Below are 26,923 nucleotides of genomic sequence, written 5' to 3'. Positions count from 1 at the left end.
GGAATTTCCGCTTGCCACACCAGAAACCAACGGCATTTTTAACATTCCCTTGAAAAGTGACTTCATCGCAATAGCGACGCAAACAGGTTAAAATGTCCAATACTTCCACAAAAGGATTTGGAAAGAAAACAACCATTTGTACCTCCTCTTGGACGAAAAGCAGGGAGAAGACCAGGCCCTCCAGTTCATCAGCAAAGATGTTGTCATTCACCTTTTGGACCAACTGCTGACAACAACCATGGCTCCTAAAGGTAATAGTATAAGTACCTTTCTGCTCATTGTCCTGAAAACAGAAGATGTCCTCTCTGCCGAACTCCAGGATCCCAAGTAGGACGGTGTTGCAAACGTAGCGTATTCCTTTCTCCTTTCTGAATCTCTCCAAGACCTCGATACGGACCGTGTTCCTCATCCGGGGTTCTCCCGATGCATAGGTAAGTGCAGCCGGCATCCTTCCGAAAAAGAACTCCAGCTGTAAACACAAAAAAAGGCTAGCGCCCTTTTAAGGCGATCGCAACTCGTTGCTCCGGACTAATCCTCTCTCCCTATAGCAGCAGGGGGGTGAAGCCCCTCCGAAGAGGAGCGATCCCCCCAGGCCGAGAGAAAGGGTACCGAAAGCACCCGACCTGACTACAATCTCACAGTTAAAACTGATCGATCGCAGCCAAAAGGCCGAGAAGCGATAGCCTGAAATGGTTTGCCACTCCAGACGCCCCATGGCCCACAACCAGGACTCACTGTGGAGAGAGCCCAAAAGATGATTGCCCAGGGGAAGACATTTTTTTTCTAAACTCTGGATGCCTTCTCAAATGGCAGTTCTGGTGTGTGTGGGGGTGTGTGGGGGGTGTGTGGGGGTGTGTGGGGGTGTGTTCAATTTGGGCCCAACGCGTTTTTAAAAAATCTGCCTAACTCCGCCTAATCTGCATAGCTCCGCCTGATCTGCATAACTCCGCCCATCTGAACACACCCTCCATCCCTTTGGCGCTCCAGAGTGCAACTATTAGTGCAAGTCTGCAAATTGCCCCTTTAAAAAAAAAAAAAGACAATCCCCCTACCATGTGGTCTGCTGCTGTTCCAGCAGCAGACTGAAGACGGCGCCATTTTTCTCTGCCTTAGATAAGTCCAGAGCCCATTGTGACACGTGAGAGTTCCGGAGTCAATGGCTGAAGGCCCCATTGTGACAGCAGCAGCAGGTGAAGGTTCCGTGCATAGATTCTATCTACTGCAGGCGGGCAGGCAGCAGCAGCGCACCCAGTTGGTCAAAAGCATTAGAATACTACTCACACAGTACAAGACAAAATAGACAAGACTAGCACATTCAAGATCATCACAGACACCATTTTTCCTTCTTTATTGAAATACATATCATACACCACATAATTAAAAGTCAGTGGTCCACAAGAGGGAGCCAATGTTTTACAAAGGAATTTGTGCATGCGGTCACAAATGTAGTATGTATGGCCGAACTACTCGTAGGATACTTCAATTTAAACACTTCATGCTGACAGACAGCAGGCAGGCAGGCAGGCAGGCAGGGGCCTAATTTTGTAGATGGCACAATATATTAGCAACACTGTTACAAAGGCCTCATTCGGGCCTACATCTTAACACACCTGTTGCAACCAGCAAAGATTGCTTGATTGCTTGATTGATTGATTGCATATTGGATGCAATCCAATGCTGAACATGCACAGGTGAAAGCAAGGCACAGGAAATGTTGCAAACGGTCCAGTGAAACTGAGCAAATTGCTACATTTGCCACCTGAAACGTGCTTCTTTGACCCTGAAAAGAATTCTCAGAAAGTGTTAAATGACAACTTGCTGGGCTGATTTCAATTCAATCTGTTTTTGGAAACCGGATCAGAGAAGGGGTGCACTGTTCCCGGAGATACTGCAATAACGGGTCAATGCGTGGAGTGGACAGAGCAAGCTCCATTTCCAGCTCCCTGTTCTAAAAATCCATTTAATATATGGTCCCCAAATAGGGGACGTATCAGATATTAAACTGATAAGAACAGATTTTTTTTTTTTTTTTTTTTTTTTTTTTTTTCCCTCAGATGGGAAGTTCCACAGTCAAGACTCCACAACTTTATGGAACTCATCTCCCAAAACAGCAAGCCACATACACAATGTAACCGCCATTCCCATCATCACTGGAAAACACAACAAAATATATTTGTTAACAACACAAAAAAACTCAAGGTACATTAAACAAAATGTTTCCACTTTTTGGTTTTCCAAACTCCCTCTGCATCCACCTCCCCTCTCCTCCTCTGATCACACACAAAACAAAAATACAATTTTCCCAGAATAATTTTTATGCAATTTTTAACTTCAATATCCTTCCTTTTAAACACATATATATTCCTCACATCCCACAAAACCTCTTTTATACATGCCATCATTAACCACAATACTCTCTCCTTTTCCCCACACATACCCAATCCAAACATAAAAAGCTCAAAAGACAACAGATTCACCTCACACAGCTCCTTACACAAACGACCCAATCCTGCAATCACACTTCTAGCGTACTGACAATTCCAAAACAAATGCACCACGCTCTCACTTCCACCACATCCACTCCTCGGACACTTCTCACTCCTCACTAAACCCCGATTTTTCTGAAACTCCCTCACCGGTAACACCCCATGCAATGACTGCCATACAATCTCACTCTGCCTGTTTGTCATACCATTCATCCGTACCTTCTTCCATACTTTCTGCACATCATCCCCTCTTACCACTTTAAGATCTGGTAAGGACAGCCTGTAAACTTGTCCAATGTCACATTCCATCTCTCTACACTCAATCATCTTATATACAGCTTTCTTCTTTTCTAACAATCTCACATCCACATCACAGAGTTCATACTTCACTAAAAATTTGTAAACCCACACATACCACACAGGAACCTCAAAAGCCACTGGGCTCCTAAGATCTCTTTCACGCCATTTCAAACGAAACAAGAAATTTCCAAACAAAAACCTGCACATACATGCATACTTCCCATCCATCCTAATCACACCTAATACAAACACCATAATATTCACGCCAAAAAATACATTCAAATTTGGGAAACCCAGTCCCCCCTTATCCAAACTCTTCATAACAATTTCTCTCCTAGCACGCTCCATACATGAACCCCAAAAAAAGACAAACAAAACCCTATTTAATCTTCTGACACACATGTAGCTTGGTGGAAAAACCAACGCAACATACAAAAAAATAGGTAACACAACACTCTTAATAACTAAAATTTTACCAAAAAACGTAAGATCCCTCAAATTCCAAAAATTTAACTTACGCTCCACTCTCTCTCTCACATCCACCCAGCTTTCCTCTCCATCCAATTCCTCCGAAAATTTCACGCCCAAAACCTTTATCGGTCCACTCACCACATTCACTCCAACATCATCGCTCAGACTCCTCCCCCCAAAATTCTTACACTCACTCTTCTCCCAATTCACTTTAAAAGCAGAAGCTCCACAAAAAATAGAAACCAACAACTTCACACGCCGTACCGAACACTCTGAATCACACAACACACACACATCATCCATATAAGCACTCATCTTCCACTCTCTCCCCCCACCCCCCGGTACTTGCACACCCCGAATCACCTTATCTCTTCTCAACAGACATAACAATGGCTCAATTGCACAAATAAATACGATAGGGGACAAAGGGCACCCCTGCCGAACACCCGAAAACACATTTACTCTCCTCCCCACATTTCCATTCAACAACACACAACTATAAATATTCTTATACAAACTTCTCACTCTCTCAACAAATTCAGAAGGAAATCCCATCCTCACCAACACACTAAACAAAAAACCATGCGCCAACCTATCATACGCCTTCTCAAAGTCCAAACTCAACACATAAACCCCCTTCTTACGACTCATGCAGTCCCATAAACAATCTCTCAACATACACAAACTTCCATGTATTCGTCTTCCAGGCACCGCACAACATTGCTCCTCACCCACCACACTCCCAACCACGCCACGCATCCTGTTGGCCAAAAGCTTCGCATAAATCTTATAATCACAATTCAACAATGTGATCGGCCTCCAGTTTTTAAGATTTTTCAAATCACCCTTTTTTGGCGAATAACACAACCACCCCTGCACGCATACCATTTGCTATCTCTGCATTCGCCCACATATACTTACATACATCCACAAAATCCTTCCCAATCACATCCCACATCACACGATAAAATTCCACCGGTAAACCATCCTCCCCCGGTGTTTTATTCAACGCCATACTACACACCACCTTCCATACTTCTTCATCTGTCACATCACCCATCAAACTTTCTCTTTCTATCTTATTCAAACTATTTTCCAAACCACTCAGCACCTCACTCTCCAAACCTTCATCCCTCCATTTCACAGCATACAAATCATCATAAAACTTTGCCACTTCCTCACACAAGTCCACACCACTCACTTCATTTCCATCCATCCCATTCAAAACACTCATACTCTGTCTTTTCCCAAAAACTTTTTTAAAGAAAAAACGCGAACACTTCTCATTCTTCTCCAAATTCTCTATCTTGGCCCTATACACAATACTCCTCCCTCTTTCTAACAAAAAATCATCCACTTCTTTTTTCACTTTCACCAAATCTTCACTCACATCCATCCCTCCGGCCCTCAACTTATACAACACGCTCAATCTTGCATTTAAAAAAACAAACCTTTTCCTCTTTGCAGCCGCACACTTGTACCCGAGTTTTTTAAAAAAACTCTTGGTTTTCCATTTAACCCAGTCCCACCATTCACACACGCTTCTGAAATCACTCCTGCATCCACACCAATCTGCATAAATTCTTTTATAGTCCTCTCTCACACCCCCTCCTTCCAGCAAACTCACATTCAGCTTCCACACACCTTTCCCAGCCACCTCATTAACATGCAAATCCAATTCACACTTCATACACACATGATCCGAAAAAACCACACTCTCCTGTGCATAACTCACAGGAATCATATTTTTTGACACAAAACAATGATCTAACCTAGACGCCACCCTCCCGCTATCAGAAAAAAAGGTATTTAACAACGGCGCTATCTTGCATGCACACTGCATATCCCTTAAACCAAAATCACTCACCATATCCATTAACACTTTCCCTGCCACATCCACATTCACACTTCCCACATCACAGTTCATATCACCCACTAACACTACAGGCACTCTCCCAGGAATAAAAAACTTAATTTTTTCAAATAAAACTTTACGCTCCTGTTTTTCCACAGGCGCATACACATTAATAACACAAAAACGAACATTTCTAAACTCAAAATTAGCCAACACACACCTTCCAACCTCAATCACCATATAGTCACACAAACTCACATCACTTCCCTTCACTAAAAAACCCACACCATCATTTTTATTACAAGCACTCCCTGACCACACAGACGCACCATGAGACCATTCACTCCCCTTCACATCATCCACAATCCCACACTCCTGCAAACAAAAAATTCCTGCATTTTGTGTTGCAAAAAAATCCAGAATAGCCGCCCGCCGCAGCCTATTTTTAAAGACCCTCACATTTTGTGATATAATTATAAACCCCATAATATACACAGAAACAAAAACACTAAAGCGAACAACCTACAAAAAGGACATTAAACAACTTATATGAGAAAAAAAAAAAAAAAAAAAAAAAAAAAACATTTTAAAGCAACTGCAATATACAAAACACATTTTAACGGCAAAAGCTATGTACAAAAACGCTTAGAAAAAAAAAGCACATAACTAAGCAGTGTCGCCACTGTCCTCCTCCACCATCTGCGCCGCGCAGCTTTCAGAGCCGCTGACCTCCATACACTCCTCCACACGTGACTTCTTCCGCCCAACTTTTCTCTGGGGCATTCCTGCTTCTGGAACCTCAAAATCAAAATTTTCCCCACCACCCTCCCTGGGACACTTTCGACCTCCAGGCTCCTCTTGTGAGGAAAAAGCACCTATATTTCTCGGGTCCGATTCAGGAATCACAGGATCAACCAACTCCTCCGCCCCAGAAGTATCAAAATCCATCAGCGCACCCAACTCCTCTGTATTAATAACTGGAACCTCCTTTTTTTTCTTACTTTTATTAGTCATAGCACGCTCTTCCTGCTTTGCGGCTCTCCAAAATAATTTGTCCTCCAGCTCCTCCTTCCTCCTTTCAGCCTCCTTGTCCTCCTGCCTTCTATCCCGCCGTCTCTCAACCATAGAGGGCGGTATTATTTCAGCGCTCCGCTGCGCAGAAGACTTGCTTTCCTCCCGCCTCCTCTCCTCTTCCCGTTTCTTTACCTCCTCCTCTCTCTTTTTCTCCTCCTCCTGCCTCCGCTCCTCACGCTTTTTTCCTTCCTCCTCCCGCCTCTCCTCCTCTCTGGTTGGCCTCCTCGGCCCAGCATACGGACAGTCTCTATACAGGTGCCCTATGTCTCCACACTGGTCACACTCACGTGGCATTGGACACTGAGCCGCCATATGGCCCTCCTGTTTACAATTGCGGCAAACCATATTTTTCTCACAGGTACTCTGTAGGTGCCCAAACTGGAAACACTTCCTACAGTATAGAGGCTGCCCTGCATATGTCAGGAAGCCCCTTTGCCCTGCTACCGAAAAGTTCGCCGGGGGATGGGCGAAACCTCCCAAACAACTTGGGTCTCTCCTCAGTTTCACACGAAACACGTATTTACAATTAAAGATCCCCAAGCAATTTTTTTGCTTTTCTCCACCCTTCACATACTCGCAATAACGAGCCAGGAACTGCTCCAGCAAACTTACTTCAGTGTAAGGGTTATACACCGTCACAGTTACAATTTTCTCCATTAGCCCAAACAAAGGCTCCACCCGCACTCCCTCCAGGCATGGATCACCATCATGACTTCTGAGCCACTCAAAGATAGTTAGGCAAACTGCCTCACTCACAAAGGTAACATCATATGTACCTTGATTCCGGAACTCGTTAACGCTGAAAATGTCCGTCCGATGGGCTCCAGCCTTTTCCTCCAGCAGGTCACGAACCACGAAAACCACATTATTTCGGGCACTTCCTTCCACGACCACACGAATGGTATTCTTGATGAACATCTTCACCTCTTCAGTCTTCTCTGCCGGTACAAAGACCGCAGTAGCAAATCAGCAGCACGCTGCCAGGAATCACTCGCACCCCCTGACCGCGACACAAGATCGCAGCCAAAAGGCCGAGAAGCGATAGCCTGAAATGGTTTGCCACTCCAGACGCCCCATGGCCCACAACCAGGACTCACTGTGGAGAGAGCCCAAAAGATGATTGCCCAGGGGAAGACATTTTTTTTCTAAACTCTGGATGCCTTCTCAAATGGCAGTTCTGGTGTGTGTGGGGGTGTGTGGGGGGTGTGTGGGGGTGTGTGGGGGTGTGTTCAATTTGGGCCCAACGCGTTTTTAAAAAATCTGCCTAACTCCGCCTAATCTGCATAGCTCCGCCTGATCTGCATAACTCCGCCCATCTGAACACACCCTCCATCCCTTTGGCGCTCCAGAGTGCAACTATTAGTGCAAGTCTGCAAATTGCCCCTTTAAAAAAAAAAAAAGACAATCCCCCTACCATGTGGTCTGCTGCTGTTCCAGCAGCAGACTGAAGACGGCGCCATTTTTCTCTGCCTTAGATAAGTCCAGAGCCCATTGTGACACGTGAGAGTTCCGGAGTCAATGGCTGAAGGCCCCATTGTGACAGCAGCAGCAGGTGAAGGTTCCGTGCATAGATTCTATCTACTGCAGGCGGGCAGGCAGCAGCAGCGCACCCAGTTGGTCAAAAGCATTAGAATACTACTCACACAGTACAAGACAAAATAGACAAGACTAGCACATTCAAGATCATCACAGACACCATTTTTCCTTCTTTATTGAAATACATATCATACACCACATAATTAAAAGTCAGTGGTCCACAAGAGGGAGCCAATGTTTTACAAAGGAATTTGTGCATGCGGTCACAAATGTAGTATGTATGGCCGAACTACTCGTAGGATACTTCAATTTAAACACTTCATGCTGACAGACAGCAGGCAGGCAGGCAGGCAGGCAGGGGCCTAATTTTGTAGATGGCACAATATATTAGCAACACTGTTACAAAGGCCTCATTCGGGCCTACATCTTAACACACCTGTTGCAACCAGCAAAGATTGCTTGATTGCTTGATTGATTGATTGCATATTGGATGCAATCCAATGCTGAACATGCACAGGTGAAAGCAAGGCACAGGAAATGTTGCAAACGGTCCAGTGAAACTGAGCAAATTGCTACATTTGCCACCTGAAACGTGCTTCTTTGACCCTGAAAAGAATTCTCAGAAAGTGTTAAATGACAACTTGCTGGGCTGATTTCAATTCAATCTGTTTTTGGAAACCGGATCAGAGAAGGGGTGCACTGTTCCCGGAGATACTGCAATAACGGGTCAATGCGTGGAGTGGACAGAGCAAGCTCCATTTCCAGCTCCCTGTTCTAAAAATCCATTTAATATATGGTCCCCAAATAGGGGACGTATCAGATATTAAACTGATAAGAACAGATTTTTTTTTTTTTTTTTTTTTTTTATAAAACCATTCAGGTTTAAAATTAAAGTCCACTCCACAATCCTCTTCTCCACAAGGGAGACAAGATGTGGACTCCAACTTAAATCATCATTTAGGTTTTAATTCACCTTTTTTAATTGCAAAAAAACCATATTACAACTCATACATTTATAACAGAAGAAAAACAAAGCTTGTATCAGTTACTCCACTAATCCATAATCTACTGCATATGCCATTAGGTAGTCTATACATACAATATTCAAAAAATGTACATCTTTAACAGCAAAAACTTTTTCCCTCAACCACAACGGAATGTGATATGTTTCCAAAAATCTCTCCTTGTCCTTCTCCAAATGCTTCCTAACCTTCAACCTTAATGCAGCTGCTTTTTTTGATTTGATGATTTTATCCACCTTTCCCTGCAGAGAGACAAGGTCAAGTGTTCCCCTCTCCCCCGGCGAAGATTCTGCCGCTCCCACCTCCATTTTTTCTAATTTGCTCTCACCTTTCTCTTTCTTCTTCTTCTCCTCCTTTTTCTCCACCTTCTTTTCCCGTTTCTGAACTCTTTCCTCTTTTTCTTCAGATTTTTCGCTCCTCTTCCTCTTAGGACATGTTTTAAAAACATGCCCTAGGCCACCACACATATTACATGCTTTTTCCTTACTGCAGTCTTTGTACTCATGTCCCTCTTGGTAACACTTAGAACAAAAAATCTTAGTACAATCCTCTCTAATGTGACCATATTCTTTACAGTTAAAGCAAAACACACCCATTCCAGCAAAAAACAAATCACCCGTAGCCGCGCCAATTTTAAAACGGGCTGGGGGTAGAACAAACTTGCCGCTTCCATCTCTGTTCAACTCACAGCGCATCTTCCACTTGCATGTCCAGAACCCACACTGGTTAAAAACTTTACCTTTGCTGGTCACATTCTTACAATATTTCTCCAAAAAACAAACAACGTCTTCTTCACTTACATACGGTGAGTAAGACTTCACCGTAAAAAGCTTCCATCCAGAGTCATAGTGAGGTATCACCACGACTCCAGCCACTACTGGCTCTTCCTTCAACTTACACCATGAATCCAAAAATTTTAACAAAGGTTCTTCCCCTCCAAAAGTAACGTCATAATATCCCCGACGGGGATAGTCCATCACAGATAGGATGTCCTCTCTGCTCACCTTACATAGGCCCAGCAACAAAGTGTCCATCAGGAATTCCAGCTCTCTTTCCTTCCTCGCCATTTCTCCAAAGCAAAAACGAACAGCGTTCCGGATCCGCATGTATTCTTGGATGCCTTCCATTTCGCCAACAAACGGTAACCCCAATCGCAGGAAACCTTCAGTACCGAAGTACCAGGCAAGGTGATCGCCTCTCGTTGTCTGGGGACTAAGCCGGACGCCTATAGCAGCAAGGGGGTGAAGTCCCCACCGTTAAGTGAGGACGATCCCCCAAGGCCGACGAACCGGGTACCCCAGACACCTTAGACCAGACCAAGTACAGCAACAATTAAGCCACTGCACTTGATCTTAGCCAAAAGGCCGAGAAGCGATAGCCTGAAATGGTTTGCCACTCCAGACGCCCCATGGCCCACAACCAGGACTCACTGTGGAGAGAGCCCAAAAGATGATTGCCCAGGGGAAGACATTTTTTTTCTAAACTCTGGATGCCTTCTCAAATGGCAGTTCTGGTGTGTGTGGGGGTGTGTGGGGGGTGTGTGGGGGTGTGTGGGGGTGTGTTCAATTTGGGCCCAACGCGTTTTTAAAAAATCTGCCTAACTCCGCCTAATCTGCATAGCTCCGCCTGATCTGCATAACTCCGCCCATCTGAACACACCCTCCATCCCTTTGGCGCTCCAGAGTGCAACTATTAGTGCAAGTCTGCAAATTGCCCCTTTAAAAAAAAAAAAAGACAATCCCCCTACCATGTGGTCTGCTGCTGTTCCAGCAGCAGACTGAAGACGGCGCCATTTTTCTCTGCCTTAGATAAGTCCAGAGCCCATTGTGACACGTGAGAGTTCCGGAGTCAATGGCTGAAGGCCCCATTGTGACAGCAGCAGCAGGTGAAGGTTCCGTGCATAGATTCTATCTACTGCAGGCGGGCAGGCAGCAGCAGCGCACCCAGTTGGTCAAAAGCATTAGAATACTACTCACACAGTACAAGACAAAATAGACAAGACTAGCACATTCAAGATCATCACAGACACCATTTTTCCTTCTTTATTGAAATACATATCATACACCACATAATTAAAAGTCAGTGGTCCACAAGAGGGAGCCAATGTTTTACAAAGGAATTTGTGCATGCGGTCACAAATGTAGTATGTATGGCCGAACTACTCGTAGGATACTTCAATTTAAACACTTCATGCTGACAGACAGCAGGCAGGCAGGCAGGCAGGGGCCTAATTTTGTAGATGGCACAATATATTAGCAACACTGTTACAAAGGCCTCATTCGGGCCTACATCTTAACACACCTGTTGCAACCAGCAAAGATTGCTTGATTGCTTGATTGATTGATTGCATATTGGATGCAATCCAATGCTGAACATGCACAGGTGAAAGCAAGGCACAGGAAATGTTGCAAACGGTCCAGTGAAACTGAGCAAATTGCTACATTTGCCACCTGAAACGTGCTTCTTTGACCCTGAAAAGAATTCTCAGAAAGTGTTAAATGACAACTTGCTGGGCTGATTTCAATTCAATCTGTTTTTGGAAACCGGATCAGAGAAGGGGTGCACTGTTCCCGGAGATACTGCAATAACGGGTCAATGCGTGGAGTGGACAGAGCAAGCTCCATTTCCAGCTCCCTGTTCTAAAAATCCATTTAATATATGGTCCCCAAATAGGGGACGTATCAGATATTAAACTGATAAGAACAGATTTTTTTTTTTTTTTTTTTTTTTTTCCCTCAGATGGGAAGTTCCACAGTCAAGACTCCACAACTTTATGGAACTCATCTCCCAAAACAGCAAGCCACATACACAATGTAACCGCCATTCCCATCATCACTGGAAAACACAACATAAAAATATTTGTTAACAACACAAAAAAACTCAAGATACATTAAACAAAATGTTTCCACTTTTTGGTTTTCCAAACTCCCTCTGCATCCACCTCCCCTCTCCTCCTCTGATCACACACAAAACAAAAATACAATTTTCCCAGAATAATTTTTATGCAATTTTTAACTTCAATATCCTTCCTTTTAAACACATATATATTCCTCACATCCCACAAAACCTCTTTTATACATGCCATCATTAACCACAATACTCTCTCCTTTTCCCCACACATACCCAATCCAAACATAAAAAGCTCAAAAGACAACAGATTCACCTCACACAGCTCCTTACACAAACGACCCAACCCTGCAATCACACTTCTAGCGTACTGACAATTCCAAAACAAATGCACCACGCTCTCACTTCCACCACATCCACTCCTCGGACACTTCTCACTCCTCACTAAACCCCGATTTTTCTGAAACTCCCTCACCGGTAACACCCCATGCAATGACTGCCATACAATCTCACTCTGCCTGTTTGTCATACCATTCATCCGTACCTTCTTCCATACTTTCTGCACATCATCCCCTCTTACCACTTTAAGATCTGGTAAGGACAGCCTGTAAACTTGTCCAATGTCACATTCCATCTCTCTACACTCAATCATCTTATATACAGCTTTCTTCTTTTCTAACAATCTCACATCCACATCACAGAGTTCATACTTCACTAAAAATTTGTAAACCCACACATACCACACAGGAACCTCAAAAGCCACTGGGCTCCTAAGATCTCTTTCACGCCATTTCAAACGAAACAAGAAATTTCCAAACAAAAACCTGCACATACATGCATACTTCCCATCCATCCTAATCACACCTAATACAAACACCATAATATTCACGCCAAAAAATACATTCAAATTTGGGAAACCCAGTCCCCCCTTATCCAAACTCTTCATAACAATTTCTCTCCTAGCACGCTCCATACATGAACCCCAAAAAAAGACAAACAAAACCCTATTTAACCTTCTGACACACATGTAGCTTGGTGGAAAAACCAACGCAACATACAAAAAAATAGGTAACACAACACTCTTAATAACTAAAATTTTACCAAAAAACGTAAGATCCCTCAAGTTCCAAAAATTTAACTTACGCTCCACTCTCTCTCTCACATCCACCCAGCTTTCCTCTCCATCCAATTTCTCCGAAAATTTCACGCCCAAAACCTTTATCGGTCCACTCACCACATTCACTCCAACATCATCGCTCAGACTCCTCCCCCCAAAATTCTTACACTCACTCTTCTCCCAATTCACTTTAAAAGCAGAAGCTCCACAAAAAATAGAAACCAACAACTTCACACGCCGTACCGAACACTCTGAATCACACAACACACACACATCATCCATATAAGCACTCATCTTCCACTCTCTCCCCCCACCCCCCGGTACTTGCACACCCCGAATCACCTTATCTCTTCTCAACAGACATAACAATGGCTCAATTGCACAAATAAATACGATAGGGGACAAAGGGCACCCCTGCCGAACACCCGAAAACACATTTACTCTCCTCCCCACATTTCCATTCAACAACACACAACTATAAATATTCTTATACAAACTTCTCACTCTCTCAACAAATTCAGAAGGAAATCCCATCCTCACCAACACACTAAACAAAAAACCATGCGCCAACCTATCATACGCCTTCTCAAAGTCCAAACTCAACACATAAACCCCCTTCTTACGACTCATGCAGTCCCATAAACAATCTCTCAACATACACAAACTTCCATGTATTCGTCTTCCAGGCACCGCACAACACTGCTCCTCACCCACCACACTCCCAACCACGCCACGCATCCTGTTGGCCAAAAGCTTCGCATAAATCTTATAATCACAATTCAACAATGTGATCGGCCTCCAGTTTTTAAGATTTTTCAAATCACCCTTTTTTGGCAATAACACAACCACCCCTGCACGCATACCATTTGCCACCTCTGCATTCACCCACATATACTTACATACATCCACAAAATCCTTCCCAATCACATCCCACATCACACGATAAAATTCCACCGGTAAACCATCCTCCCCCGGTGTTTTATTCAACGCCATACTACACACCACCTTCCATACTTCTTCATCTGTCACATCACCCATCAAACTTTCTCTTTCTATCTTATTCAAACTATTTTCCAAACCACTCAGCACCTCACTCTCCAAACCTTCATCCCTCCATTTCACAGCATACAAATCATCATAAAACTTTGCCACTTCCTCACACAAGTCCACACCACTCACTTCATTTCCATCCATCCCATTCAAAACACTCATACTCTGTCTTTTCCCAAAAACTTTTTTAAAGAAAAAACGCGAACACTTCTCATTCTTCTCCAAATTCTCTATCTTGGCCCTATACACAATACTCCTCCCTCTTTCTAACAAAAAATCATCCACTTCTTTTTTCACTTTCACCAAATCTTCACTCACATCCATCCCTCCGGCCCTCAACTTATACAACACGCTCAATCTTGCATTTAAAAAAACAAACCTTTTCCTCTTTGCAGCCGCACACTTGTACCCGAGTTTTTTAAAAAAACTCTTGGTTTTCCATTTAACCCAATCCCACCATTCACACACGCTTCTGAAATCACTCCTGCATCCACACCAATCTGCATAAATTCTTTTATACTCCTCTCTCACACCCCCTCCTTCCAGCAAACTCACATTCAGCTTCCACACACCTTTCCCAGCCACCTCATTAACATGCAAATCCAATTCACACTTCATACACACATGATCCGAAAAAACCACACTCTCCTGTGCATAACTAACAGGAATCATATTTTTAGACACAAAACAATGATCTAACCTAGACGCCACCCTCCCACTATCAGAAAAAAACGTATTTAACAACGGCGCTATCTTGCATGCACACTGCATATCCCTTAAACCAAAATCACTCACCATATCCGTTAACACTTTCCCTGCCACATCCACATTCACACTTCCCACATCACAGTTCATATCACCCACTAACACTACAGGCACTCTCCCAGGAATAAAAAACTTAATTTTTTCAAATAACACTTTACGCTCCTGTTTTTCCACAGGCGCATATACATTAATAACACAAAAACGAACATTTCTAAACTCAAAATTAGCCAACACACACCTTCCAACCTCAATCACCATATAGTCACACAAACTCACATCACTTCCCTTCACTAAAAAACCCACACCATCATTTTTATTACAAGCACTCCCTGACCACACAGACGCACCATGAGGCCATTCACTCCCCTTCACATCATCCACAATCCCACACTCCTGCAAACAAAAAATTCCTGCATTTTGTGTTGCAAAAAAATCCAAAATAGCCGCCCGCCGCAACCTATTTTTAAAGACCCTCACATTTTGTGATATAATTATAAACCCCATAATATACACAGAACCAAAAACACTAAAGCAAACAACCTACAAAAAGGACATTAAACAACTTATATGAAAAAAAAAAAAAAAAAAAAAAAAAAAACACATTTTAAAGCAACTGCAATATACAAAACACATTTTAACGGCAAAAGCTATGTACAAAAACGCTTAGAAAAAAAAAGCACATAGCTAAGCAGTGTCGCCACTGTCCTCCTCCACCATCTGCGCCGCGCAGCTTTCAGAGCCGCTGACCTCCATACACTCCTCCACACGTGACTTCTTCCGCCCAACCTTCCTCTGGGGCACTCCTGCTTCTGGAACCTCAAAGTCAAATTTTTCCCCACCACCCTCCCTGGGACACTTCCGACCTCCAGGCTCCTCTTGTGAGGAAAAAGCACCTATATTTCTCGGGTCCGATTCAGGAATCACAGGATCAACCAACTCCTCCGCCCCAGAAGTATCAAAATCCATCAGCGCACCCAACTCCTCTGTATTAATAACTGGAACCTCCTTTTTTTTCTTACTTTTATTAGTCATAGCACGCTCTTCCTGCTTTGCGGCTCTCCAAAATAATTTGTCCTCCAGCTCCTCCTTCCTCCTTTCAGCCTCCTTGTCCTCCTGCCTTCTATCCCGCCGTCTCTCAACCATAGAGGGCGGAATTATTTCAGCGCTCTGCTGCGCAGAAGACTTGCTTTCCTCTTCCCGCTTCTTTACCTCCTCCTCTCTCTTTTTCTCCTCCTCCTGCCTCCGCTCCTCACGCTTTTTTCCTTCCTCCTCCCGCCTCTCCTCCTCTCTGGTTGGCCTCCTCGGCCCAGCATACGGACAGTCCCTATACAGGTGCCCTATGTCTCCACACTGGTCACACTCACGTGGCATTGGACACTGAGCCGCCATATGGCCCTCCTGTTTACAATTGCGGCAAACCATACTTTTCTCACAGGTACTCTGTAGGTGCCCAAACTGAAAACACTTCCTACAGTATAGAGGCTGCCCTGCATATGTCAGGAAGCCCCTTTGCCCTGCTACCGAAAAGTTCGCCGGGGGATGGGCGAAACCTCCCAAACAACTTGGGTCTCTCCTCAGTTTCACACGAAACACGTATTTACAATTAAAGATCCCCAAGCAATTTTTTTGCTTTCCTCCACCCTTCACATACTCGCAATAACGAGCCAGGAACTGCTCCAGCAAACTTACTTCAGTGTAAGGGTTATACACCGTCACAGTTACAACTTTCTCCATTAGCCCAAACAAAGGCTCCACCCGCACTCCCTCCAGGCATGGATCACCATCATGACTTCTGAGCCACTCAAAGATAGTTAAGCAAACTGCCTCACTCACAAAGGTAACATCATATGTACCTTGATTCCGGAACTCGTTAACGCTGAAAATGTCCGTCCGGTGGGCTCCAGCCTTTTCCTCCAGCAGGTCACGAACCACGAAAACCACATTATTTCGGGCACTTCCTTCCACGACCACACGAATGGTATTCTTGATGAACATCTTCACCTCTTCAGTCTTCTCTGCCGGTACAAAGACCGCAGTAGCAAATCAGCAGCACGCTGCCAGGAATCACTCGCACCCCCTGACCGCGACACAAGATCGCAGCCAAAAGGCCGAGAAGCGATAGCCTGAAATGGTTTGCCACTCCAGACGCCCCATGGCCCACAACCAGGACTCACTGTGGAGAGAGCCCAAAAGATGATTGCCCAGGGGAAGACATTTTTTTTCTAAACTCTGGATGCCTTCTCAAATGGCAGTTCTGGTGTGTGTGGGGGTGTGTGGGGGGTGTGTGGGGGTGTGTGGGGGTGTGTTCAATTTGGGCCCAACGCGTTTTTAAAAAATCTGCCTAACTCCGCCTAATCTGCATAGCTCCGCCTGATCTGCATAACTCCGCCCATCTGAACACACCCTCCATCCCTTTGGCACTCCAGAGTGCAACTATTAGTGCAAGTCTGCAAATTGCCCCTTTAAAAAAAAAAAAAGACAATCCCCCTACCATGTGGTCTGCTGCTGTTCCAGCAGCAGACTGAAGACGGCGCCATTTTTCTCTGCCTTAGATAAGTCCAGAGCCCATTGTGACACGTGAGAGTTCCGGAGTCAATGGCTGAAGGCCCCATTGTGACAGCAGCAGCAGGTGAAGGTTCCGTGCATAGATTCTATCTACTGCAGGCGGGCAGGCAGCAGCAGCGCACCCAGTTGGTCAAAAGCATTAGAATACTACTCACACAGTACAAGACAAAATAGACAAGACTAGCACATTCAAGATCATCACAGACACCATTTTTCCTTCTTTATTGAAATACATATCATACACCACATAATTAAAAGTCAGTGGTCCACAAGAGGGAGCCAATGTTTTACAAAGGAATTTGTGCATGCGGTCACAAATGTAGTATGTATGGCCGAACTACTCGTAGGATACTTCAATTTAAACACTTCATGCTGACAGACAGCAGGCAGGCAGGCAGGCAGGCAGGGGCCTAATTTTGTAGATGGCACAATATATTAGCAACACTGTTACAAAGGCCTCATTCGGGCCTACATCTTAACACACCTGTTGCAACCAGCAAAGATTGCTTGATTGCTTGATTGATTGATTGCATATTGGATGCAATCCAATGCTGAACATGCACAGGTGAAAGCAAGGCACAGGAAATGTTGCAAACGGTCCAGTGAAACTGAGCAAATTGCTACATTTGCCACCTGAAACGTGCTTCTTTGACCCTGAAAAGAATTCTCAGAAAGTGTTAAATGACAACTTGCTGGGCTGATTTCAATTCAATCTGTTTTTGGAAACCGGATCAGAGAAGGGGTGCACTGTTCCCGGAGATACTGCAATAACGGGTCAATGCGTGGAGTGGACAGAGCAAGCTCCATTTCCAGCTCCCTGTTCTAAAAATCCATTTAATATATGGTCCCCAAATAGGGGACGTATCAGATATTAAACTGATAAGAACAGATAAGGTTTCAACAAAATTTTATTTAGTCATAAGACATAGAACAACAAGAAAAAATGAAACCTTTTGTGCAAAAGAAACATAAACAATTACAATAATAAAATACAACAACATGAAACAACTTAATATAAAACAGTATTCCACATATAAAAACACCATCTACGATTCGCTTCCTTCTTCCCCACATCTTTAACATCCTTTAAGAAATAAATAAACATTTCACTAAAAGCCAATTTAATACAATCATTTACAGAGATAAAATCACGGTTAAAAAGTAAAATGTTTCTCGCTTTCCAGATTGCATTTTTGGCACAGTTTATTATACACCAGCATACTTTGAACTGGTGTGTAGTGGGGCAATTAAAAAGTCCATATAAAACATACTCATAGCTAAAATCTTTAAGACCACAAACCCATTTTAAAAGTATCCCCAATCTCCCCCAAAGTTCTTGTGCAAAACAGCAGTTCCAGAAAAGGTGCAAAACAGTCTCATCCTCTCGGCAAGAGTCTCTTGGGCACTTTGCCCGCGCCACCAGGCCTCTCCTGTGCTGGAAGTCTCTGGTTGGGAGGCACTGGTGGGCAGCCATCCATGCGATGTCTTTGTGAATGTTGGCCAAGAATTTCCCAAAAACGTTCCTCCACACATGCTTGGATCTACTCCAGGAGAAGTTGCTCACAGGGGACACTCCTTCTTCTCTTCTCAGATGAACCATCAATTTTTTTCTGTCCAGAAGGAGATCGGCATCCAAGTCCTTTAATTTATGAGTCCTTATCACCTTTTCTAAAACAATAAAATGCTTGGGCGGGCATAATAAAATGGGTGCTGATAAACATGGCCTGAACCATTTTTTAAAGATAAAACCGCAAGTATATTTTAAAAACAGACTAAAAGTAGAATTAGTGTTAAAAACTTTAAAACAAAAACAAAAGAAATTTACATATAAATACAAATGCAAGTCAGGGACATCTTTTCCTCCATTTTGTTGTTTCTTGTACATTTCCGTTCGCCTCAGCTTTTCCATTTTTGATCCCCAAATGAACATAAAAATACATCGAGTTAGTTTTTTTTAGTATCAACTCAGAAGGAGGATATACCATGGCAACATAAAGCATCATAGGCAATAAAACAGATTTAATAATTAAAATTTTCCCTTCAATCGACAAGCATCTCAAATTCCAGAAGGAGAGCTTTTTCACCATTTTATGCTGTACCTCCTCCCAGCTCACGTGTCCATCATTTTTAGCATCAAATACTATACCCAAAATTTTTACCTCGTCGTGCCTCAATTTTACTGCTGGTAGGTCATTTGTATCCCAGGAACCCAAAATCAAACATTCAGTTTTATTAAAATTCATTTTAAAACCTGAAGCCTGACTAAAAAAATTGGTGCACATTACCACTCTCCGGAGTGAAGCAGGATCTGTACAGATGGCAGTAACATCATCCATGTAGGCAAATACTTTGACTTGGGCCCCTCCTCCACCCGGAATAGGAACCCCTCGGACCACTTTATCTCTCCGGATCATACACAGCAGGGGTTCCATAGCACAAATAAAAAGAATTGGGGATAATGGACACCCCTGCTTCACTCCGGATTCCAACGGGATAAAATCTGTTAAAAAACCATTGACAGAAATTTGAGAAAACACATTATTATATAAAATCATAATACGAGATAAAAACATGTCGGGGATCGCCATTTGTTTTAAAACTTTAAAAAGATACTCATGCGAGACCCTGTCAAACGCCTTTTCAAAGTCCAGCGCCAACAGGGCCAGGCTCTGACTTCTATCCCTAGAGTACCATATTGCATCTCTAATAACATTTAAAATCTCAGCAATATTCCTCCCTGGTACTCCACATACTTGTTCGGGTTGTATCAATTTATTAATCACAGTTTTAAAACGACAAGCAATAATTTTAGCTAAAACTTTATAGTCCATGTTGAGGAGGGTGATAGGCCTCCAATTCCTGAGGTCATCACGAGCGCCCTTTTTCTTATAAATTAAGGACACCATCCCCCTCCTCCATGACTTAGGCAGCTCTGAACACATAAAAACCTCTTTAAAAAGTGCTAAAAGATCCTCCTTTAAAACATCCCAAAAAGTCAAATAAAATTCAACAGGTAGACCATCTGCTCCTGGGGCTTTCCCTTTTGAAAAACTTTTAAAAACACTAAAAAGTTCTTCCATGCTAAGATCTTCTATTAAAAACCCCTGGTCTACAGAACTTAACTTAAAATCCAGGATATTAAGAGCATCTTGTAAAAAAACATTATTTACACTTTTTTTACTAAAAAGGTCTCTATAAAAATTAAAAGCCACCTTCTTCATACCTTCCACAGTTGTTTCTCCATCAAGACAGGTGATCGTCTCCTTTTTCTCCATCACTTTTTTAAAAAAGAAACGTGTACACTTCTCACCTTCTTCTAAATGTTTCACTTTGGAATTAAAAATTATTTCTTTACCTTTTTGATCAAGGCACAATTGTATTTCAGTTTTTAGGCTTGCAATATCATCTTCCACCTCTAGTCCTATCTCTTTAAATTTATGGAGAGTTTGCAGTCTCATATTTAAATTTACATAAATCTGCTTTTTCCGCCGCGCCTTCCTCTTTCCAGCCCTGATAAAAAAAAACCTTATTTTATCTTTGATCACTTCCCACCAGGATAGGATTTTAATATATGGAGGCCTTAACTGTCTCCATTCCTGGTAGGCATTACAGAAGTCTGACCTCACCTGAGGGTCTTCCAGCAAATGGACCCCCAGACGCCACAAACCTCTATTTATCCTCAGCTCTCCTTGATACTCTATCTTTACGCTTAACATTTTATGATCAGAGAATAAATTAGGCATTAAAACAAATTGTACAGGGCTAAAATCCTCAGATAAAAACATAAAATCGATCCTGGAAGCCACTCCCCGACCGGACCATGTAAATCCTGGGTCCGTCGGCGAAAGCGACCTCCAGGCATCGCATAACTTAAAATCAGTCTGCAAGCTATTTAGTAAAAAACACGACTTATCTAACTTACGGATTGGGTCACCCCCTCCTCGGCGCTCATTCACATTCAGGCAATTAAAGTCCCCAGCTACCAAGAGAGGAGATGACCCTACACAGAATACCGGTAGAATTTCAAACAAACGTATACGCTCCTGTTTATCTGGTGGAGCGTACACATTAATGACACGGAAATTAAAATTATTAAAACACAAATGCACTAGGATAGCTCTGCCGGGTACAATCTCAGTAACAGAGGAGATGATGATGTTATTACCTCGGCAGAGCAGACCCACACCAGCAGACTTGTTTTCGTTCGAGCCCGACCATACAGAGGGCCCTAGTTTCCAGTCCTTTTTTATCTCGTTATACCGGATTCCATGCTGCAGACCACACTCCTGTAAAAAACATATATCAAAGTCTAATGTTTCAAAAAAATCAAAAAGAGCAGCCCTGCGGACAGGGCTCTTTAGAGATCTCACATTAAGTGAGAGACACCTCATGGATGGCATTTATGTCATGAGGGAGGAGAGATATCCTCAATGACTTCCATAAACTCCTCAATCACATCTGGCAGTGTGGAAAAAGAGTCAATGTTCTGGGGATCCGAGGAACCCGGTAATGGATACCCAGAAGAGTCCGTGTTCAGCCACATGTCTCCGCTGGGAAAACACACATCCGGAGACTCTGGATTGGCCTCCAGAAGAGTATCCCCTCGCAGCTTCTTTCCAGAAGGCTCAGGCAGCTCACTCGTACAGTCGTCCTCTGTGATAGCTACATGGCCTCTTACTTCCTGGGGGGCCTCCGGATCTGGCACAATGACCTCATCCACACCATCACCTGTAGGAGAAAAAACTGCGGTCTGCTGGCTCGAGTCCCTGGGAATGACTGGGGTCTTCGCCACAGTGCCCCCCACCGCCAACATAGTGGGGGCGCTCTGCTCCAACACACCAGCCTCATTCGAGACCTTCGACACAAGGGTTACCCCCCCAACGGGAGAGTCCCCCTGCTCCAGTCTCTGGGTGGTCCGCCCTCCGCCCTTTTTCCGGGACTTCGACACAGGAGGGCCTCCCTGAGGGCCACCACACTCCTGCTCCATCCCCACCTTCTCCTCTGCGCCCTTGGCCTTCTCAGCCGCCTCCCCTGCTGTAGGAACAGTGGGACTTGGCTCAGGCCTTACTCCGGTCTCCGGGATACTCAGCTCAGCATGGACCGGGACAATAGCTGGTTCCTGCCTTGGCACGGGTCTCTCAGCCGCCTCTGCATACGTACGGACTTTAGTCCTATGTGGGCATCCTCGGAACATATGTCCAACCTCCCCGCATAGGTTACAAGCCTTCTTTTGAGGGCAATCCTTCATGAAGTGTCCGAATTGACCACAATTGCTGCAGCGGAATGCCCTTCTTTCCACACAATTCCCTTGGGTATGCCCCATCTTGCCACAGTTCCTGCAATACATAGGCATACCTGTGTAGAATAAGTAGCCACGGCTCTTCCCAATGGTGATGGTAGAGGGGGGATGTTCTGTTCCTCCAAAGCCCTCCGGATTTTTCTTCAGCCGCACCAGGAATTTCCGCTTGCCACACCAGAAACCAACGGCGTTTTTAACATTCCCTTGAAAGGTTACTTCATCGCAATAGCGACGCAAACAGGTTAAAATGTCCAGTACTTCCACAAAAGGATTTGGAAAGAAAACAATCATTTGTACCTCCTCTTGGACGAAAAGCAGGGAGAAGACCAGGCCCTCCAGTTCATCAGCAAAGATGTTGTCATTCACCTTTTGGACCAACTGCTGACAACAACCATGGCTCCTAAAGGTAATAGTATAAGTACCTTTCTGCTCATTGTCCTGAAAACAGAAGATGTCCTCTCTGCCGAACTCCAGGATCCCAAGAAGGACGGTGTTGCAAACGTAGCGGATTTCTTTCTCCTTCCGGAATCTCTCCAAGACCTCGATACGGACCGTGTTCCTCATCCGGGGTTCACCCGATGCAAAGGTAAGTGCAGCCGGCATCCTTCCGAGAAAGAACTCCAGCTGTAAACACAAAAAAAGGCTAGCGCCCTTTTAAGGCGATCGCAACTCGTTGCTCCGGACTAATCCTCTCTCCCTATAGCAGCAGGGGGGTGAAGCCCCTCCGAAGAGGAGCGATCCCCCCAGGCCGAGAGAGAGGGTACCGAAAGCACCCGACCTGACTACAATCTCACAGTTAAACTGATCGATCGCAGCCAAAAGGCCGAGAAGCGATAGCCTGAAATGGTTTGCCACTCCAGACGCCCCATGGCCCACAACCAGGACTCACTGTGGAGAGAGCCCAAAAGATGATTGCCCAGGGGAAGACATTTTTTTTCTAAACTCTGGATGCCTTCTCAAATGGCAGTTCTGGTGTGTGTGGGGGTGTGTGGGGGGTGTGTGGGGGTGTGTGGGGGTGTGTTCAATTTGGGCCCAACGCGTTTTTAAAAAATCTGCCTAACTCCGCCTAATCTGCATAGCTCCGCCTGATCTGCATAACTCCGCCCATCTGAACACACCCTCCATCCCTTTGGCGCTCCAGAGTGCAACTATTAGTGCAAGTCTGCAAATTGCCCCTTTAAAAAAAAAAAAAGACAATCCCCCTACCATGTGGTCTGCTGCTGTTCCAGCAGCAGACTGAAGACGGCGCCATTTTTCTCTGCCTTAGATAAGTCCAGAGCCCATTGTGACACGTGAGAGTTCCGGAGTCAATGGCTGAAGGCCCCATTGTGACAGCAGCAGCAGGTGAAGGTTCCGTGCATAGATTCTATCTACTGCAGGCGGGCAGGCAGCAGCAGCGCACCCAGTTGGTCAAAAGCATTAGAATACTACTCACACAGTACAAGACAAAATAGACAAGACTAGCACATTCAAGATCATCACAGACACCATTTTTCCTTCTTTATTGAAATACATATCATACACCACATAATTAAAAGTCAGTGGTCCACAAGAGGGAGCCAATGTTTTACAAAGGAATTTGTGCATGCGGTCACAAATGTAGTATGTATGGCCGAACTACTCGTAGGATACTTCAATTTAAACACTTCATGCTGACAGACAGCAGGCAGGCAGGCAGGCAGGCAGGGGCCTAATTTTGTAGATGGCACAATATATTAGCAACACTGTTACAAAGGCCTCATTCGGGCCTACATCTTAACACACCTGTTGCAACCAGCAAAGATTGCTTGATTGCTTGATTGATTGATTGCATATTGGATGCAATCCAATGCTGAACATGCACAGGTGAAAGCAAGGCACAGGAAATGTTGCAAACGGTCCAGTGAAACTGAGCAAATTGCTACATTTGCCACCTGAAACGTGCTTCTTTGACCCTGAAAAGAATTCTCAGAAAGTGTTAAATGACAACTTGCTGGGCTGATTTCAATTCAATCTGTTTTTGGAAACCGGATCAGAGAAGGGGTGCACTGTTCCCGGAGATACTGCAATAACGGGTCAATGCGTGGAGTGGACAGAGCAAGCTCCATTTCCAGCTCCCTGTTCTAAAAATCCATTTAATATATGGTCCCCAAATAGGGGACGTATCAGATATTAAACTGATAAGAACAGATAAGGTTTCAACAAAATTTTATTTAGTCATAAGACATAGAACAACAAGAAAAAATGAAACCTTTTGTGCAAAAGAAACATAAACAATTACAATAATAAAATACAACAACATGAAACAACTTAATATAAAACAGTATTCCACATATAAAAACACCATCTACGATTCGCTTCCTTCTTCCCCACATCTTTAACATCCTTTAAGAAATAAATAAACATTTCACTAAAAGCCAATTTAATACAATCATTTACAGAGATAAAATCACGGTTAAAAAGTAAAATGTTTCTCGCTTTCCAGATTGCATTTTTGGCACAGTTTATTATACACCAGCATACTTTGAACTGGTGTGTAGTGGGGCAATTAAAAAGTCCATATAAAACATACTCATAGCTAAAATCTTTAAGACCACAAACCCATTTTAAAAGTATCCCCAATCTCCCCCAAAGTTCTTGTGCAAAACAGCAGTTCCAGAAAAGGTGCAAAACAGTCTCATCCTCTCGGCAAGAGTCTCTTGGGCACTTTGCCCGCGCCACCAGGCCTCTCCTGTGCTGGAAGTCTCTGGTTGGGAGGCACTGGTGGGCAGCCATCCATGCGATGTCTTTGTGAATGTTGGCCAAGAATTTCCCAAAAACGTTCCTCCACACACGCTTGGATCTACTCCAGGAGAAGTTGCTCACAGGGGACACTCCTTCTTCTCTTCTCAGATGAACCATCAATTTTTTTCTGTCCAGAAGGAGATCGGCATCCAAGTCCTTTAATTTATGAGTCCTTATCACCTTTTCTAAAACAATAAAATGCTTGGGCGGGCATAATAAAATGGGTGCTGATAAACATGGCCTGAACCATTTTTTAAAGATAAAACCGCAAGTATATTTTAAAAACAGACTAAAAGTAGAATTAGTGTTAAAAACTTTAAAACAAAAACAAAAGAAATTTACATATAAATACAAATGCAAGTCAGGGACATCTTTTCCTCCATTTTGTTGTTTCTTGTACATTTCCGTTCGCCTCAGCTTTTCCATTTTTGATCCCCAAATGAACATAAAAATACATCGAGTTAGTTTTTTTAGTATCAACTCAGAAGGAGGATATACCATGGCAACATAAAGCATCATAGGCAATAAAACAGATTTAATAATTAAAATTTTCCCTTCAATCGACAAGCATCTCAAATTCCAGAAGGAGAGCTTTTTCACCATTTTATGCTGTACCTCCTCCCAGCTCACGTGTCCATCATTTTTAGCATCAAATACTATACCCAAAATTTTTACCTCGTCGTGCCTCAATTTTACTGCTGGTAGGTCATTTGTATCCCAGGAACCCAAAATCAAACATTCAGTTTTATTAAAATTCATTTTAAAACCTGAAGCCTGACTAAAAAAATTGGTGCACATTACCACTCTCCGGAGTGAAGCAGGATCTGTACAGATGGCAGTAACATCATCCATGTAGGCAAATACTTTGACTTGGGCCCCTCCTCCACCCGGAATAGGAACCCCTCGGACCACTTTATCTCTCCGGATCATACACAGCAGGGGTTCCATAGCACAAATAAAAAGAATTGGGGATAATGGACACCCCTGCTTCACTCCGGATTCCAACGGGATAAAATCTGTTAAAAAACCATTGACAGAAATTTGAGAAAACACATTATTATATAAAATCATAATACGAGATAAAAACATGTCGGGGATCGCCATTTGTTTTAAAACTTTAAAAAGATACTCATGCGAGACCCTGTCAAACGCCTTTTCAAAGTCCAGCGCCAACAGGGCCAGGCTCTGACTTCTATCCCTAGAGTACCATATTGCATCTCTAATAACATTTAAAATCTCAGCAATATTCCTCCCTGGTACTCCACATACTTGTTCGGGTTGTATCAATTTATTAATCACAGTTTTAAAACGACAAGCAATAATTTTAGCTAAAACTTTATAGTCCATGTTGAGGAGGGTGATAGGCCTCCAATTCCTGAGGTCATCACGAGCGCCCTTTTTCTTATAAATTAAGGACACTATCCCCCTCCTCCATGACTTAGGCAGCTCTGAACACATAAAAACCTCTTTAAAAAGTGCTAAAAGATCCTCCTTTAAAACATCCCAAAAAGTCAAATAAAATTCAACAGGTAGACCATCTGCTCCTGGGGCTTTCCCTTTTGAAAAACTTTTAAAAACACTAAAAAGTTCTTCCATGCTAAGATCTTCTATTAAAAACCCCTGGTCTACAGAACTTAACTTAAAATCCAGGATATTAAGAGCATCTTGTAAAAAAACATTATTTACACTTTTTTTACTAAAAAGGTCTCTATAAAAATTAAAAGCCACCTTCTTCATACCTTCCACAGTTGTTTCTCCATCAAGACAGGTGAT

General features: G+C 43.5%; 3 non-coding genes and 2 pseudogenes across 3 annotated transcripts; all 5 read right to left on the bottom strand.

Annotated features, from left to right (window-relative positions):
- Positions 1-1,863: 1,863 nt before the first annotated feature.
- Positions 1,864-2,061, bottom strand: LOC138668138 (U2 spliceosomal RNA). The gene has a single exon (XR_011319099.1). It is a non-coding gene; the product is annotated as a U2 spliceosomal RNA (small nuclear RNA).
- Positions 2,062-8,411: 6,350 nt separating this feature from the next.
- Positions 8,412-8,598, bottom strand: LOC138668084 (U2 spliceosomal RNA). Its single transcript, XR_011319074.1, has one exon. It is a non-coding gene; the product is annotated as a U2 spliceosomal RNA (small nuclear RNA).
- Positions 8,599-11,298: 2,700 nt separating this feature from the next.
- On the bottom strand, positions 11,299-11,490 carry LOC138668123 (U2 spliceosomal RNA). The gene has a single exon (XR_011319095.1). It is a non-coding gene; the product is annotated as a U2 spliceosomal RNA (small nuclear RNA).
- A 6,335-nt stretch (positions 11,491-17,825) lies between these two features.
- On the bottom strand, positions 17,826-18,026 carry LOC138668033 (U2 spliceosomal RNA; annotated as a pseudogene).
- A 6,378-nt stretch (positions 18,027-24,404) lies between these two features.
- LOC138668032 (U2 spliceosomal RNA) lies at positions 24,405-24,605 on the bottom strand (annotated as a pseudogene).
- Positions 24,606-26,923: the final 2,318 nt, after the last annotated feature.

Source organism: Ranitomeya imitator, chromosome 2, assembly GCF_032444005.1.
Source record: "Ranitomeya imitator isolate aRanImi1 chromosome 2, aRanImi1.pri, whole genome shotgun sequence".
Taxonomy (NCBI): domain Eukaryota; kingdom Metazoa; phylum Chordata; class Amphibia; order Anura; family Dendrobatidae; genus Ranitomeya; species Ranitomeya imitator.
This window is presented reverse-complemented; position numbering and strand designations above follow the sequence as displayed.